We start from the raw sequence: 14854 nt of genomic DNA on the forward strand, positions 1-14854 counted from the left end.
TCACTAGTTTTATACTGTCCTCAAGAAATTATATTGATTTTGTTAAACTGGTTGTGCCATTTAGTGTACCTACAATTTTTAGGGCTAGTTCTTAAGCAAAATGGAATGCATCCAGCTCCATGGGATTGGTGGTTACATGGGTACAATAAACCTGTTCTGACAGCACTTTAATCAGCATACGTTCCATATGGCTGGACTAATGCCTCAATATGTACTCAATATTGGTACATGGGAGGCTGGATTTATTACAGGTAATGTTAGGCATCATACTGAGGAGAGTTGTGACAGGTGTGTGTCTTACCAGTTAGGGACATTATATAAAATGTTAAGAAATTAGTTTTTTTTTTTTTATTTCGTGGTGTAATGGCATACTGGTAACAAACTTTTGCCCTCTTCTCACCATAGTTTTTATATTTTATTTTTTATTTTTTTTTGCAAATCCTTAAGGTTGGAAAGTGCCTGTGAGAAGTAGATCTGATTTGTGGTATTTGCTTTAAGTGTGCCTACACATTGGAGTTTATCCAAAGAATTGCAAAGCTCCACCACATGGGTACCTACGTCTTGTATTTGCAGCTACCACTTATTATAACCAACAGTTTTCTTTATGACATAAAAATTACTACAGTCTAAGGGAGGTTCACAGCAAGAGTTGCAATTTAAAGGTTGTTTAAAGCTAGAATGCTCAATACTGAATTCCGTGCACTCCTTTTCAGATCAGCTTTGGTATATATGTTATATACAATATGGTGCATCTTGGAAAAAGTTTCTTGTTATTAAAATATACCAAGTTATACTTTAATTAAAATGAACATATTTCCTAAAATTCTAGTTAAATTGGCCCTAATTTATGTTGGTGTGATTCTCCAGTCACTAAGGATGGTTGGATGGTACCAATTGCTTGCCCACAATTGACATGTCAGTCCCCAGATGCATTCAAGAAGATGGCACAAAGTGTCATTGGAAGCTTATTCATGGGGGAGAAAATGTCAATATAGATGCAATTCTGTGAGATATTAAAAGCAGCCATTGTGTTCTAACTGGGTTATGTCTACAGTCTCTTGTTACTGTTTCATAAACCACAGAGTGAAGTTCGTATTCCTCTGACACTGCCAGCAATGTTCTGGGTTGAGTCATGTGAAATCGCAGTATCCAAGGATGTTGTGCGATGTGAAAGAACCCAGGTGAAATAAACTGGATGCAGCATTTCAATGTGGGTAGCGAGCAGGGTGGAATACGTGCTCAGCCCGACTAGTGATGCAGTGTAAACCGCTTAGATGAGTCAATAGAACCCTTTCAAAGCAATGGAACAGTGTTTGATAATGTCGTCTCACACCGTACCACCGGTGATATCTTCAACCTGGCATTATGACAATCTTAAAACTGTTCAACCGGATTGCATCTGGTATGGACCAGTGTAATGCTAGCTGTCACTGTTATGTAAGTGGTATCCCTTTCAGACTGGTACACCACTCTCTTGCCATTAGGTAGTGCTGTTCCACTATATTATATAATTAATATGCTTTGTTTATAAACAAAATACATAGTAACATATATTGTTTCCTTAATAGAGGAAGCAGGATTTGCATAGAACTGCAAATATCCAGAAAGGGATGTTTAAATTATAGTAAATTTTTCACTATATTTAACTATTTTAACATTTTCCTGTTTAAAAGGTATTTCTTGTATTTAAAATAATATATTCTGTTTGCCTTACCTATGCCAAGGTATTGTATTAGGTTTGTAGCCCAGTGATCAGCATTGCTACCTCAGGACACTGAGGCCTTTGCTTCCAGGGTCCCCCTCTGTGTGGCATTTGTATTGTTTCCTAGGTTTGTTCTCACAATCCGTGTGTGTGTGATCAATAATTAAGAGTGTAAGCTCCACTGGGGCAGGGACGAATAGAAATTATGAATCATTTGCTGCAAAGTGGCATTTTTAAAAGTATACAAAGATCTCCTTTTAAAAGAACATAACAGCGTTTAAAATAGTAAAAAAATAGATAAATAAAACAAGATGGGCTATATAGGTCTATCTGGCTTATGAAAAATGTATTCAGGAGAAGACTTAGGACCCTTTATGCTATTTCATGCATTGCGATAGCTATTCTAGATGTCTATAGTGGTCAAACATTTTCTGCAACTATTTGTATTTGAAGATATGGGCATTTATATGATTGGCCACAAGAACAGCCATCAATAGTAATGTAATTTACACCTAACCCGTGCTTGGTTCAAAAGATGTGACACTGGGGTAGATTTATGAAGCAGTGATAAGTGCCTGGTACTTTATCACCGGCCAATCAGCTGCTAACTGTACCATTTTTAAAACCAGCCTGTAACTTAACAGTCAGGAGCTGATTGGCTGGTGATAAAGTACCTGGCACTTTATCACTTCTCTGTTGCTTAATACATCTATCCCCAAATATGGCATGCACACTCCTTACACACAACTCAGACTAGGACGCAGCTCTGGCTACATACACAAGACTCTTCTCTTATGTTGCAGCCATTCGGCCATTGTTGAGAAGCGCTCATAGTGTCTTTATGTTGGCTGTGATGGGTGAGAACTGGCTGCATTCAGACTAGCTTGTAAGTTAGAATCGGACTCTTGTTTTCAGATGTTCTCTTAGTACAATCACGGAATAAATCAATGTCCAATCCAGCCATTTGCTTTATGCTCTTGTTAGGTACATGCCCTTTTTTTTTTTTTTCCCATCTGTGAATGTTTGTTGCAGCTCAAGTCACATGGACTAATAAACTTCTGTTAACAATGTATACTGCACCCAAAATCTACTTCTTCCTTTTCCAGCTTTACACATCGTGGTTTTACAGAAACAGCTGTAGCAAAGTCTAATACGGCCTACACACATGCCGATATTAAGGCATTTTCTAAGCGATTTTGCTTAGTTTTGCAAAGTCGCTTAGCAAATGCCCTCACATCGGTGTATATGTGGGGGCTGTATCGGCATCCGTGCGCGTCCCCGCGCGTCTTTATCGGTGGCCGAGATTGATGGACAGTGTCCATCAATATCGGCATCGGCAGTGTTCTCCCACCGGAGAACACTGGTGCTGTCCGCTCGCTTAGCACACAGAGCTGACAGCTCGCTCTGTGTGTGGGCTGTCAGCTCTGTGTGCTAGGCGATAGCGGCGCAGAACAGCCCGACCTAGCATAGCTAGGTAGCCCTGCACACATCGGCATGTGTGTAGGGCCCATTACATTATTTCAGTCAGTGATTCTCCAACTTTTATCAGGACCCCAAACAGATCAGGTTTTCCTGAACACCTAGCAAGTGCACAGGTGTATTCATTAATCAAATGTTGGAGCTAAATGTTTCACTTTTGATTCTGGAAAACCTGCACTGTGTTGGGTCTTGAGGACAAAGTTTGAAAAACTGTAGTCTGAACACCAGAATACCTACTGAGGGTGACTCTGGCATGCCCATTTAGCAAAGTCTTTAGACTTTGAAATTATGTTTTCCTCGATATGTTAGCTGTGTGTAAAGAGGTAACAAATCGTTTCAAAGTTCTCTCATTTTTCTCTATTAAACTATTAACTCTTATATATTGCATGCAAATGGCTGTATCACATTGTGACCAATTAGACCCTCACATTATTCTGCATTGCCCCAAACTGTACCACTGTACCTGTTGTGTAAAATTGGCAAGGTATGCTGTGTCCTGCAAATCCTTAAGATGGGTAGCTTCACACGTGATTTACCTCCCTGACTGAGCCAAGTATCGATATAGTTAGTCATACCCCTAATGTGGGTTATTGCGGCATTGTGAAAGGAGTATAACTAAAACATGACCATAAAATTGTTGCATTTATTCTGTTGCCCTACTGTCATACACTACAGCAGGAGAGAAGTATCTGTTACTACTTGACAGAAATGCTCACCGTACATTTTGAATACCGTAATATAGGAGTCAGATGTAGGCTTGGCATACCAACTCTACAGTACACATTTTATATTTAATTTTAAACAAACAATATTTATGTAGCCAATACTGCCTCATAGCTCTGAGGTCTTTATACTTTGGCTCTCCTCCTGTTTGTATGATGGTAGGTTAATTGGCTACTGAGAAAAATTTGCCCTGGTGTGTGCCGGGATTATAGGTTGTAAGAGGCTGCTGTGAATGGCCAAGTATACTCCATAATGCACTGTGGAATATGTATGCGCTATATGAATACACCGCTCTGTTACGGGTATGAGCAAACTTGGATTGTGCTTGCTCCCTTGATGCTCGGGCAGTTCATTTATTAAGGGTTTGTGTAGATCACCCATAGGGGGTTATTCTGATTCACTCAGGAAGGCACAATCACTCTCTGATGGACAAAACCATGTGCACTGCAGGTGGGGCTGATGTAACATGTGCAGTGTTAGTTTTGGGTATATTATTGTTTTTATTTTATTATTTCTGTGCAGGGTAAATACTGGCTACTTTATTTTTACTACGCAATATAGATATCCGTTTGAAGTACACCCCCCCCCCCCACCACCACCCAAATCTAACTCTCTGCACATGTTACATCTGCCCCACCTGCAGTGCATATGGTTTTGTCCATCAGAGTGTGCCTTTACGAGTGAATCATAATAACCCCCACAATGTCATGTCCCAGCCCATGTGCTTAGTTCCTAATATGAAAACCTTTAAATTTAGGTTACACCTGCAGATAGCTTCCCTGTTTTGCCTCTTCAAACAATCCAAGCATAACCATTTGATTTTGCTGATGTGATAGAATTAATGAGTTTCTTTTCACCACCAAACCTATCTAAAGGAAACCATGTCCCTTTTTTTTTTTTTAATTTTCTGAGCATTGCTTGGGTTTATTGTTGTCCTTTTCAAAGTTCTACTAAATATTTTGCATTTGTTGTATTGCTTTGTCCTGTGTTAATCACCAAAGCCATTTATATATGTCTAGGCAGACTTGCTTATTTAATAGCCTTTGGATAGGATACAGATTGGCTCTGTATACAACAATTTCAGAGCTGGTTTGCGTCATGTCATCGGTATCATTAAAATAAGCATTTGTTACATAAAAGCCCATGGTGAGAGAAAGTAGGTGCCAAAGCTTTGGTATCTGCAGGGTGGGCTGTATAAACCAGTTATCACATGTTCACTTTTCCATGTAAAGGGGAGCTCTTTGGATTCCCTCCACAAAGTCATGCAAATGTACAGTATTGGCTACTTCTTCCATTGTTACCACAGCTTCACAACCCCAAGATTTTAGGGCTACAAGAACAGATTAACGTTGAATAATAACAAGATGCTCAAATTATTGCACAGGTTTATTAATGCAAAAAAACATGGTTGACATTAGGGTTCACATTATTTCATCACAGCACTGAGGTTCTGAGTTCAGTTCCCAGTTGTTGCACAAGTGTGTGGAGTTGGTATGTCCTCCCTAAATCTTCTTGGGTTTCCCTCTGGTTTTTCTGTATCCTCCTACACTCCAAAAACACATAGGTTAATTCTCTTCTGACAAAAAAATAGTATTAACCCCCCCGTGTGTGTGTGCATCAGTGGTTGTCAAACTCTGTCCTCAGGACCCCACACAGTTCACATTTTCCAGGTCACCCGACAGGTGCACGTATTACTGACAAACATACTGACAAAAGATCCAAAGGTGGAGATAATCATTTCTTCTACGATCCCCATGGCAGCCATACTTAGGGATATTTCCCCTTTCCTCAGCTTAGACAGGGTGATTTTTTTCCACATAGGCTCCGCCCACCTCAGGTACATAAGCCTTCCCCTCCCCTTCCTCTATGTCTTTTTTCCTGTCTCCTTTGAGTTTAGACAGGGCAGGGTGTTATTTTATTTTTGCAAGGGCTCACCTAAGCAGGGGGGAAGAAGAAGATGCAGGGAGACCTGTGTCAGCTCGACCCTGCACTTATGGATATACGCGGAAGTTACCTGTCAGCGGCGATGTCTCCCCGTCTGTCAGGGTAAGGTCTGGTTCTGCAGGACGGCGTGTCACATCCCCGTTCTTGCGGCCAGCTCCACACAGCTTCTGGCGCGTCTCCTCTGTCTCAGCGCACAGGAGCACAGCGGTACATGCCGGCAGCGTTACACGCCGGAGCGCGTGTACCGGAAGTAAGGTCTCCGTTGTTGCGCCCAGAGGGCGGCTCAATGAGGGGCATTTTAACAGGTCTAGTGAACTGTGCTACAGAGTACTTCCGGGTATACAGCTGGGGATAAAAATCAGGCAGCCCACGCTGGTTTATTCAGTTGTTTGGTGGTTTTCAGTATACTGGAGTGTCTGCTGTTGCTGCGCATCATGGATCCTTCCCCCCATAAGACTGATACTGCTCTAGCGAGGTGAGCCTGCAGATTGTGTTTTGTGCTTTAGGAAAAATATTTTATTTTTAGTTAGTAATAGATATATATATATATATATATATATATATATTGCAGTGTGCCTTCTTCTCCAAGCAAGAAATGTTCTTCCAAGAAGAAGCATACTACAATCAATTGTGTCACCTGTGACAAAGTATTACCTGGTTCCTATAAAGGCAACAAATGTGGAGAATGTACTAAAACTCTGACACAAGACAATCAATCAGAAATGTTATCCCAGTTGATGGATTGGATGAAGAAATCCTTTGTGACTAAAGAGGAGCTTACTCAGTTACAGTCTTCTAAGAGATCTAGGTCTCAAACAAGTTTAGATTATGATAATAGATCTGAAGATAAACAAGAGGAGGTCTATGTTTCTTCAGGTGAAGAATCTGGGGAAATTAAAGAGGAGAGCTCTTTTAATTTGGAGTTAGTTCAAAGCGTGTTAAAATATATACATAAAGCTATTGACTATAAGGAGCCTGATAAGCCTGTGGATAGTCAGGATATTCTGTTTGAAGACCGTACTAAGGCTGGCAGATTCTTTCCATTTCATCGGGTGATGAAGGAGCTGATTGCTAAAGAATGGTTGTCAGTGGATAGAAGATTGGGTAAGATACCCAGGATTGAGAAAATGTATCCATTTAAAGATGAGCAGCTATTAAGTTGGTGCGAGGTACCTAAAGTAGATGCTGCGGTGGCGGAAGTTACCTCTAAGACCACGATTCCTTTAGAGGATGGTGCTTCCTTTAAGGATACCATGGAGAAAAGAATTGAGAATTCATTGAAGAAAACACACATGGCATCATCCATTTCTATGAGAGCAGGCATAGCAGTGGCGTCGTCAGCTAGAGCGCTCAGACTATGGAGTACTGAAATGCACAAGGATATAGAAGAGAAAATATCTAGGCAATACTTGTTGAAAAATCTGGAGATTATGCAGAAGACTATACAATATATATGTGAGGCTTCTCTAGACATAGTGGCTTTCTCTGCTAAATCCGTAGGAGCAGGGGTAGTGGCAAGAAGAGCTCTCTGGTTGAAGAATTGGAGTGCGGATGCAAATTCAAAGAATCGACTAGCGTCACTACCCTTTGAAGGAAATTTTTTGTTTGGGGCGAAATTGGATGCTATGATCCAAAGAATAACTGGAGGAAAATCCGTTCGCCTGCCCCAGGATAAGAAAAATAAATTCCCTATTCCTACTTCCTCTAGACAGCAATTCAGAGACGCCAGAAGTTACCGACCGGGGCGACAGTATAATAGAAGAGGAGGTGCTCTGTCACGTAGTTCCTTTCGAGGTGCGAACAGAGGAAATCCAAGGCAATGACTATCGTCAATCAGGTCAGGTGGGGGCGAGACTCTTAGAATTCGCAAGCATTTGGGAAGAGTCTATCCACGACAAGTGGGTGATCACAGTCGTGAAACAAGGTTATCATTTAGAATTCCAAAGTTATCAACCAGCAAACAAATTTATGAAGTCTCGTCCTCCAGAAAACAGGATGGAGAGAGTAGCTCTAACAAAGATAGTGGATCAATTGATGCAATCCAGAGCAATAGAAGCTGTACCAAGAGCAAACTGGAAGAAAGGGTTTTACTCAAATCTTTTCTTAGTAAAAAAGCACTCAGGCGATTTCAGATCTATCCTAGATCTGAGAAGACTAAATATGTATCTGAAGAAGACAAGATTCAAGATGGAAACTCTAACATCCATACTGGCAGGGATCAAGAAGAACGATTTCTTAGTCTCTCTGGAATTAAAAGACGCCTACTACCACGTACCCATATATCAGTCAGACCGAAGGTTCCTCAGATTCTACCTGTTGGGTCATCATTTTCAATTCAGATGCCTTCCCTTTGGCCTCACTTCGTCGCCCAGAGTGTTCACAAAGATGCTGATTGTCCTAGTAGCACAATTGAGATTAAAAGGAATACAGATATGGCCCTATCTGGACGATCTTTTGATTGCAGGAGGTTCTGTCAATCAGACAAGACAAAGTTTGGCGATAGTGATACAATACCTGGAGAAACATGGCTGGGTTATAAACATCAGGAAGAGTCAACTACAGCCATCACAGAAAATACAGTTCCTTGGAGTGTTAATCGATACTGCTCAATTTCGAATCTCACTGTCCAAAGAAAGGTGTTTAAAGATACAAACCTTGGCTGCAGAACTTCGGCACAAGAAATCGGTCAACCTAGGCCTAGGCCTTCAATTGTTGGGAATGATGACCTCGGCGATAGGAACAGTGCCGTGGGCACAATGGAACATGCGTCCTCTTCAGTGGAAGCTCCTGCCGTATGTGAGGCTGTCAAAGAACAACCAAGAAAGAATTGTTTTGGGAAGGGAGGTAAAAGACTCTCTAAAATGGTGGACACAAGATCTAGAACTCAAGTCAACAGACCTTCAACTACCTCGGTTCATCAATCTTACTACAGATGCAAGTCTGGTGGGCTGGGGAGCGCATATTGCGGAACACAACATTCAAGGAAGGTGGTCCCAAGAAGAATCAGAGCTGACATCAAACGTAAGAGAAGCCCTAGCAGTATGGCGAGCTATTTGTCAGTTCAAGTCCCTGATAGAAGGCAAGCATCTCAAAATCTTCTCGGACAATATATCGGTGGTAGCACACCTCAATCATCAAGGGGGTACGAGAAGCAGAGACTTGATGGACATCATGCAAAAGATAGTACCTTGGGCGAGAAAGAACTTGATATCCCTGTCAGCACTGTATGTGCCAGGAAAGGAGAATATAGTGGCAGACTATCTAAGCAGGAAGGAAGTTCTACCTGGAGAATGGGCGCTGAAAACTTCAGTCTTTCAGAAGGTCGTAAAAAGGTTTGGCAAGCCAGATATAGACCTTATGGCCTCTCAGATGAATCACAAGGTAGAGAAATTTTACTCAAGGTTCTATCTGCCAACAGCGACAGCAACAGATGCGTTCTCAGTCAAATGGGATTGTCAACTGGGCTATGTATTCCCACCGGTCCAGATGATAGGTCGAGTACTGAAGAAGGTGCAGGAAGACGGAGTGTCAGTAATAGCAATATTACCGTTTTGGCCGAGAAGACCTTGGTTTCCTGCAATACTCAAACTGGCGATACAAGAATCTATGATCCTCCCAATATCTTCGGATCTCTTGAGTCAGGGACCTTTACATCATCCCAATCCAGGGATATTCTGTCTCAGGGCTTGGAAGCTGAGAGGCAATTCCTGATGCAAAATGGCATGTCTGAGCAAGTTGCTGAGGTTCTATTGAAGGCCAGAAAAGAAGTCTCTTCCTTGGCCTATTATAGGGTGTGGCGTAGATTCCTGCTATGGAAGAATGACTCCACTCTCATTTCACAGACTGCTACAGCTCGGATCCTACAGTTCCTATATGAGGGGTTCCAGATGGGCCTAGCAGTATCCACGTTGAAGTGTCAAATATCAGCCTTGAGTGTATTGCTAGATCGCAAGTTGGCAAAAGAAGAGATAGTGATCAGATTCTGTAGGGCCATAAAGAAGATGCGGCCTCCCAGAAAATCTATGGTAGTACCTTGGGATCTCAACATTGTACTAAATGCTCTCATGCAAGCACCGTTTGAACCCTTGTCACAAGCAGAGCTTAAATACCTGTCCTGGAAAGTCGTTTTCCTGGTAGCGATAACATCGGCCAGAAGGATTAGTGAAATCCAAGCCTTATGGGCAGAGGAACCTTATCTGAGTATGTTTCCAAATAAGGTGGTGTTAAGAACACATCCAGACTTTCTTCCGAAAGTTGTATCCAGATTCCATTTGAATCAAGAGATTATACTACCGACATTCTATGATGATCCTACTAATCCTGAGGAGGAAGAATTACATTCTTTAGATCTAGTACGAGCTATTTCGCTTTATCTACTAAGAGTTGAAGAAATTAGAAAAACAAAACATTTGTTTATTGTCACGGAAGGAACAAACAAGGGGTTTGTGCCTTCTAAACAAACCTTGGCAAGGTGGATTCGAAGTCTCATCATCTTTGCCTACGAACAAGAAGGAAGAGCTGTTCCACAGATAGTAAGAGCACACTCGACAAGAGCGATGGCTGCCTCATGGGCTAGGAAGGCTCAAGCTTCCCTCTCCGACATCTGTCAAGCCGCGACTTGGTCGTCTGTGCATACCTTCACTAGGCATTATGCCTTACACATTCCTTCCGCCCACTTTGGGGGAAATGTACTGAAAAGTGCCTTAAATAAATAATATTGCATTGATATGGTCTCCCGCCCTTTTTTGCTTTGGTATGTCCCTAAGTATGGCTGCCATGGGGATCGTAGAAGAAAACATCGAATTATACTCACCGATAATTCCTTTTCTTCTTAGAGATCCCATGGCAGCCACAAAAAAGATCCCTCCCTATGTTCTGGATGATTTATTTCCAAGTGAGTAGGAGACATTCAAAAGACATAGAGGAAGGGGAGGGGAAGGCTTATGTACCTGAGGTGGGCGGAGCCTATGTGGAAAAAAATCACCCTGTCTAAGCTGAGGAAAGGGGAAATATCCCTAAGTATGGCTGCCATGGGATCTCTAAGAAGAAAAGGAATTATCGGTGAGTATAATTCGATGTTTTCACATGATTCTGGGAGGAGACCTGCAAAACATGCACTGTATGGGGTCCTGAGGACTGACTTTGAAAACTTGTGGTCTGTGTGTTTGGGAGCATAGGGGTCTTTGTACTAAGCCCTGGAGGGAGATTAAGTACAGGTTGAGTATCCCTTATCCGAAATGCTCGGAACATGAGCATTTAAGATGAGGGATTGTTTCGGTTTTTGTACTATTTATTTTTTTCCATACTTACTGTTCCCCTGGTGGTGCCCCGATGGTCCCCCAACATCCACGACGTCTTCAGGATCCTCTTCAGCTGGACCAGAGATGTCGCTGAAGACTATCCTGGAGGCCGCAGTGGACATCGGGGGATGGGTTACAGTGTAAGTATGAAAAAAAGGAGTGGGGGAACCTGAAATATTTTGAAAACACAACGGTTTTCAAAATATTTCAGTTTTTGGAATACATGGATAAGAGAGACCCGACCTGTACCAACCACACAGGTCCTGTTATTTTTCAAACACAGCCTGTAACATGCTGGGATCTGATTGGTTGGTACTTAGGGCCTTATTCTAGTTCACTCTTTCTGACAAAATCCTTCTTAGATGGACAAAACCATGTGCACTGCAGGTGGGGCAGATGTTACTTGTGTAGAGAGAATTAGATTTGGGTGGGTTTTACTTCAAAGTGAAATCTATATTGCAGTCTAAAAATAAAGCAGCCAGTATTTACCCTGCACAGAAACAAAATAAGTCGCCCAAATCTAATTCTCTGCACATTTTACACCTGCCCCCCTGCAGTGCGCATGGTTTTGTCCATCTAAAGGTGTGTACACACGGGGGCAATTTTGTGTAATATCGCAGGAAATATTGTCGCTCAGCGATGGGAGTGTGCACCGGCGATATATCGCTGGGTGTGCGCTCCCGTTTTTACACCTGTAGTGATCGCTGGTCGCAGGAACATGCTCCTGCGACCAGCTGATTTCCACTGCCGGGCTCCCCCCTGGCAGTTTATTTTTCATCAGCGACCATCTCTGGTCGCTGATGAACAGTAGACACAGAGCAATATATTGCTAGCAATATATCTCCCCCGTGTGTACGGGGCTTAAGAAGGATTTTGTCAGAAAGTGAACTAGAATAAGACCCTTAATCTCAACGAAGCTGAGGCAGGGACGGATGTGAGTGACTGAAATATTCTCTGTAAAGCACTGGAATATGAGTGCAAAAAATAGAATTGGTAGGTGTACTAGGGAAAATTATAGTATGGGTTGAATATCCCTTATCCAAATATCTGTTATCCAAATTATTCCAAAAAATCTACATCTGTAACTGGCACTACTGGGGGAATAAAATGTAACTGGAACTAAATATGTGCAAGGACATGATTGCTTGGCATTCAAATTCAGTGTCTGAGATAGTACACAAACTTTGTTTCATGTTTTAAAACCTTGTTTCATGCACAAATAAAATATATTTGTGAATTTCATGTGTTTGATATGTTTATATAACATAAGTTCAAGATAACTCATTCAAATATAAAAATATGGCATAATCCATTATCCAAAATTCTTCGGGGCCCAAGCATTTTGGATAAGGGATACTCAACCTGTATTGAAATAAATACTTTTATTTTCTATATACATATATATTTTTTTTGCATGGAAACCTACTAACCAGACACTTATCCGTCACTGATGTACAGTGTATGGATGAATGTGTTTGGATTTTGCCAGAACTAAACAATGCTGTTACTTAGGGATTGATCACAGACCAGGCCTAATACTTATAGGTAGTTAGGAAAAGATAGAAGATGACATAAAGAATTCTCATGGTAATTAAATAACGTTCTAACATGCTATGGCCAGGTAGAACTGTGCTCAGTGACTATAAAAGCAAAAGGATAGTTGGGTGTGGTAGTGATCAAACTGGAAAAAAAAGAGAAATTATCTACTCAGGGGTTTAAATATATGTATCACAAAGAAAAAGGAAGAAGATGGTGGAGCGCTTTACCTATAAATTAACACACATTGATCAATTGGGTATCGCATTAAAATAAAGATTCATTATTAAACCGTATATACTCACGACAATTAAAATCTGCACAAATAAAATTATTGCTGAGGACAGAGGAATAGTTCATGGTTACCACTTGTTCCTATTAAAGATCCCTTTTAGATGGATTTAACTTGGTCTCCCATTTTGTAATCCATAGGACTGGTATTGTGGGTGTCCATATACCTGCTGAAGTCCCAAGGTTTTTTTCCTGTGGATGTTTGTATCCGGTATCCTGTGGATATATAGGTGGGTCTCCAAAGATTGAGCAGGTGGTGGTGTCCCTTGATAGTGCAGTCCAGTAGTAGGATACAGAAAGGTTTTGGGGGATCCAAGATGATGTTGATGAGGGAGCTGGTTCCAGTGGAATGTTGATATGGATAGTCCAATAGCACGCAAATCTGACACGTTTCGTTGTTGTCTAACAACTTTTTCAAAGGTCTGCTAAATATATGTATGCCTAAATAAATTCCCAAGGGATATCAAAAATGAAATATAAAAAATCAGCAGAAAACAAAAAATACACCGGTGCGGTTATATACCAATATCTATAAAAGAGTCGACCAAATCTGAATTTTTCTTTGAAGAATTCTGCTCTAATATAATCGAAGCAGGACCACTATGTGCACAGTCAAAATACACTCATTAGCATTTAATCAAAGCAAACAATTTTGGCTTTTAATGTATCCTCAGCCAGAAGTATCCAACATAGTCACCCATCCATTGATATATTTGGGGACAAAGTTTTAGACTGAAACATCTGCCTGTTGATACATTAAAAGCTGAAATTGTTTGCTTATACTGGTGTGCTGGCCCACTCACGCAGTTACTTGCTGTTTACAGCTGGGACACTTAGCAAAAATTTTCTATGCATTACAGACCGACAACTTCCCTTACTTATTCAATGAGTGCCATTTAATACAATTTTAATAAATATATATATATACATTTACACAGACAATGGGCAGTATTCAATGAAAAAAATTCGCCATGCACTCGCCCTGTCACGGAGGGCTCGCTGCCACTCCTGCTCCCTTTATTCAATGTGGTTAAGACTCGCCGCCACTCGCAGGGAGTCTTAACCCCTGCAGCGGATGAGCGTCCGCGGCAGGGAGCCGTGGGACGGTGGCAGCCAGGGAGATTAAAGTCTCCCTGGCTGCCCCAGAACATATGTGGTGGGGAGGTGGGCTCCCCGGGACCCAGGCAGCACAAGCTGCCCCCCCCTATAGCCAGCGGGGGACCCAGTATTCACTGCACCCGATCGTGCATATGTAATGATCGGATGCAGTGAATATATGAATATCTAATGAGCGGCTCGAGAGCTCCAGCCCCCTGCTGGCTGCTCTGTGTAAAAAAAAAAAAAAAAAAAAAAATTTTTTTTTTATTAAATATATATTCATGTGCTATAAGCATATGAATAAAAATAACATGCCCCTTCACAGAAAAAAAATCCTGATTTTTTTACACCAAAATAAAAAAACAAAAAAACCTTTTAGTTTAAAAGTTCACATTCCAGCTCTCCATGAAAAGATGGAGAATTGCTACACGGAGAGAGACTGCGAAAATCACTTAGAAAGACGGCGAATATTTCACATTGAATAGGGTTGCTCGCTTTTGGAGAGCAAAATGCTCCATCCAAGGCGAAAAAAGCACAAATTCGCCATAAAACATGGCAAATTTTTCTCATTGAATACTGCCCAATAGTGCACAAATCCTTAAATGTCCTTGGGACAAAAAAATCCCACTTTACCAGTCTGTTTTTCACTTTCACTTTAGGTCTTTCAATGTTTGACCAGCTGCACCCACAATTAGCCCGTTCGGGCACCTGGATTCCCAGGTCACAATATCTATAACAGGGGTGGCCAACCGGTCAGAGGTAAAGAGCCGAAAAATATCGG

General features: G+C 41.4%; 1 protein-coding gene across 3 annotated transcripts in view; it reads left to right on the top strand.

Annotated features, from left to right (window-relative positions):
• YTHDF1 (YTH N6-methyladenosine RNA binding protein F1) overlaps positions 1–14854 on the top strand; it is a 37617-nt gene that overhangs the window by 7579 nt on the left and 15184 nt on the right. The gene's annotated exons all lie outside the window — the stretch shown is intronic.

This window comes from Crinia signifera, chromosome 6 (genome assembly GCF_055691185.1).
Source record: "Crinia signifera chromosome 6, ASM5569118v1, whole genome shotgun sequence".
NCBI classification, from domain to species: domain Eukaryota; kingdom Metazoa; phylum Chordata; class Amphibia; order Anura; family Myobatrachidae; genus Crinia; species Crinia signifera.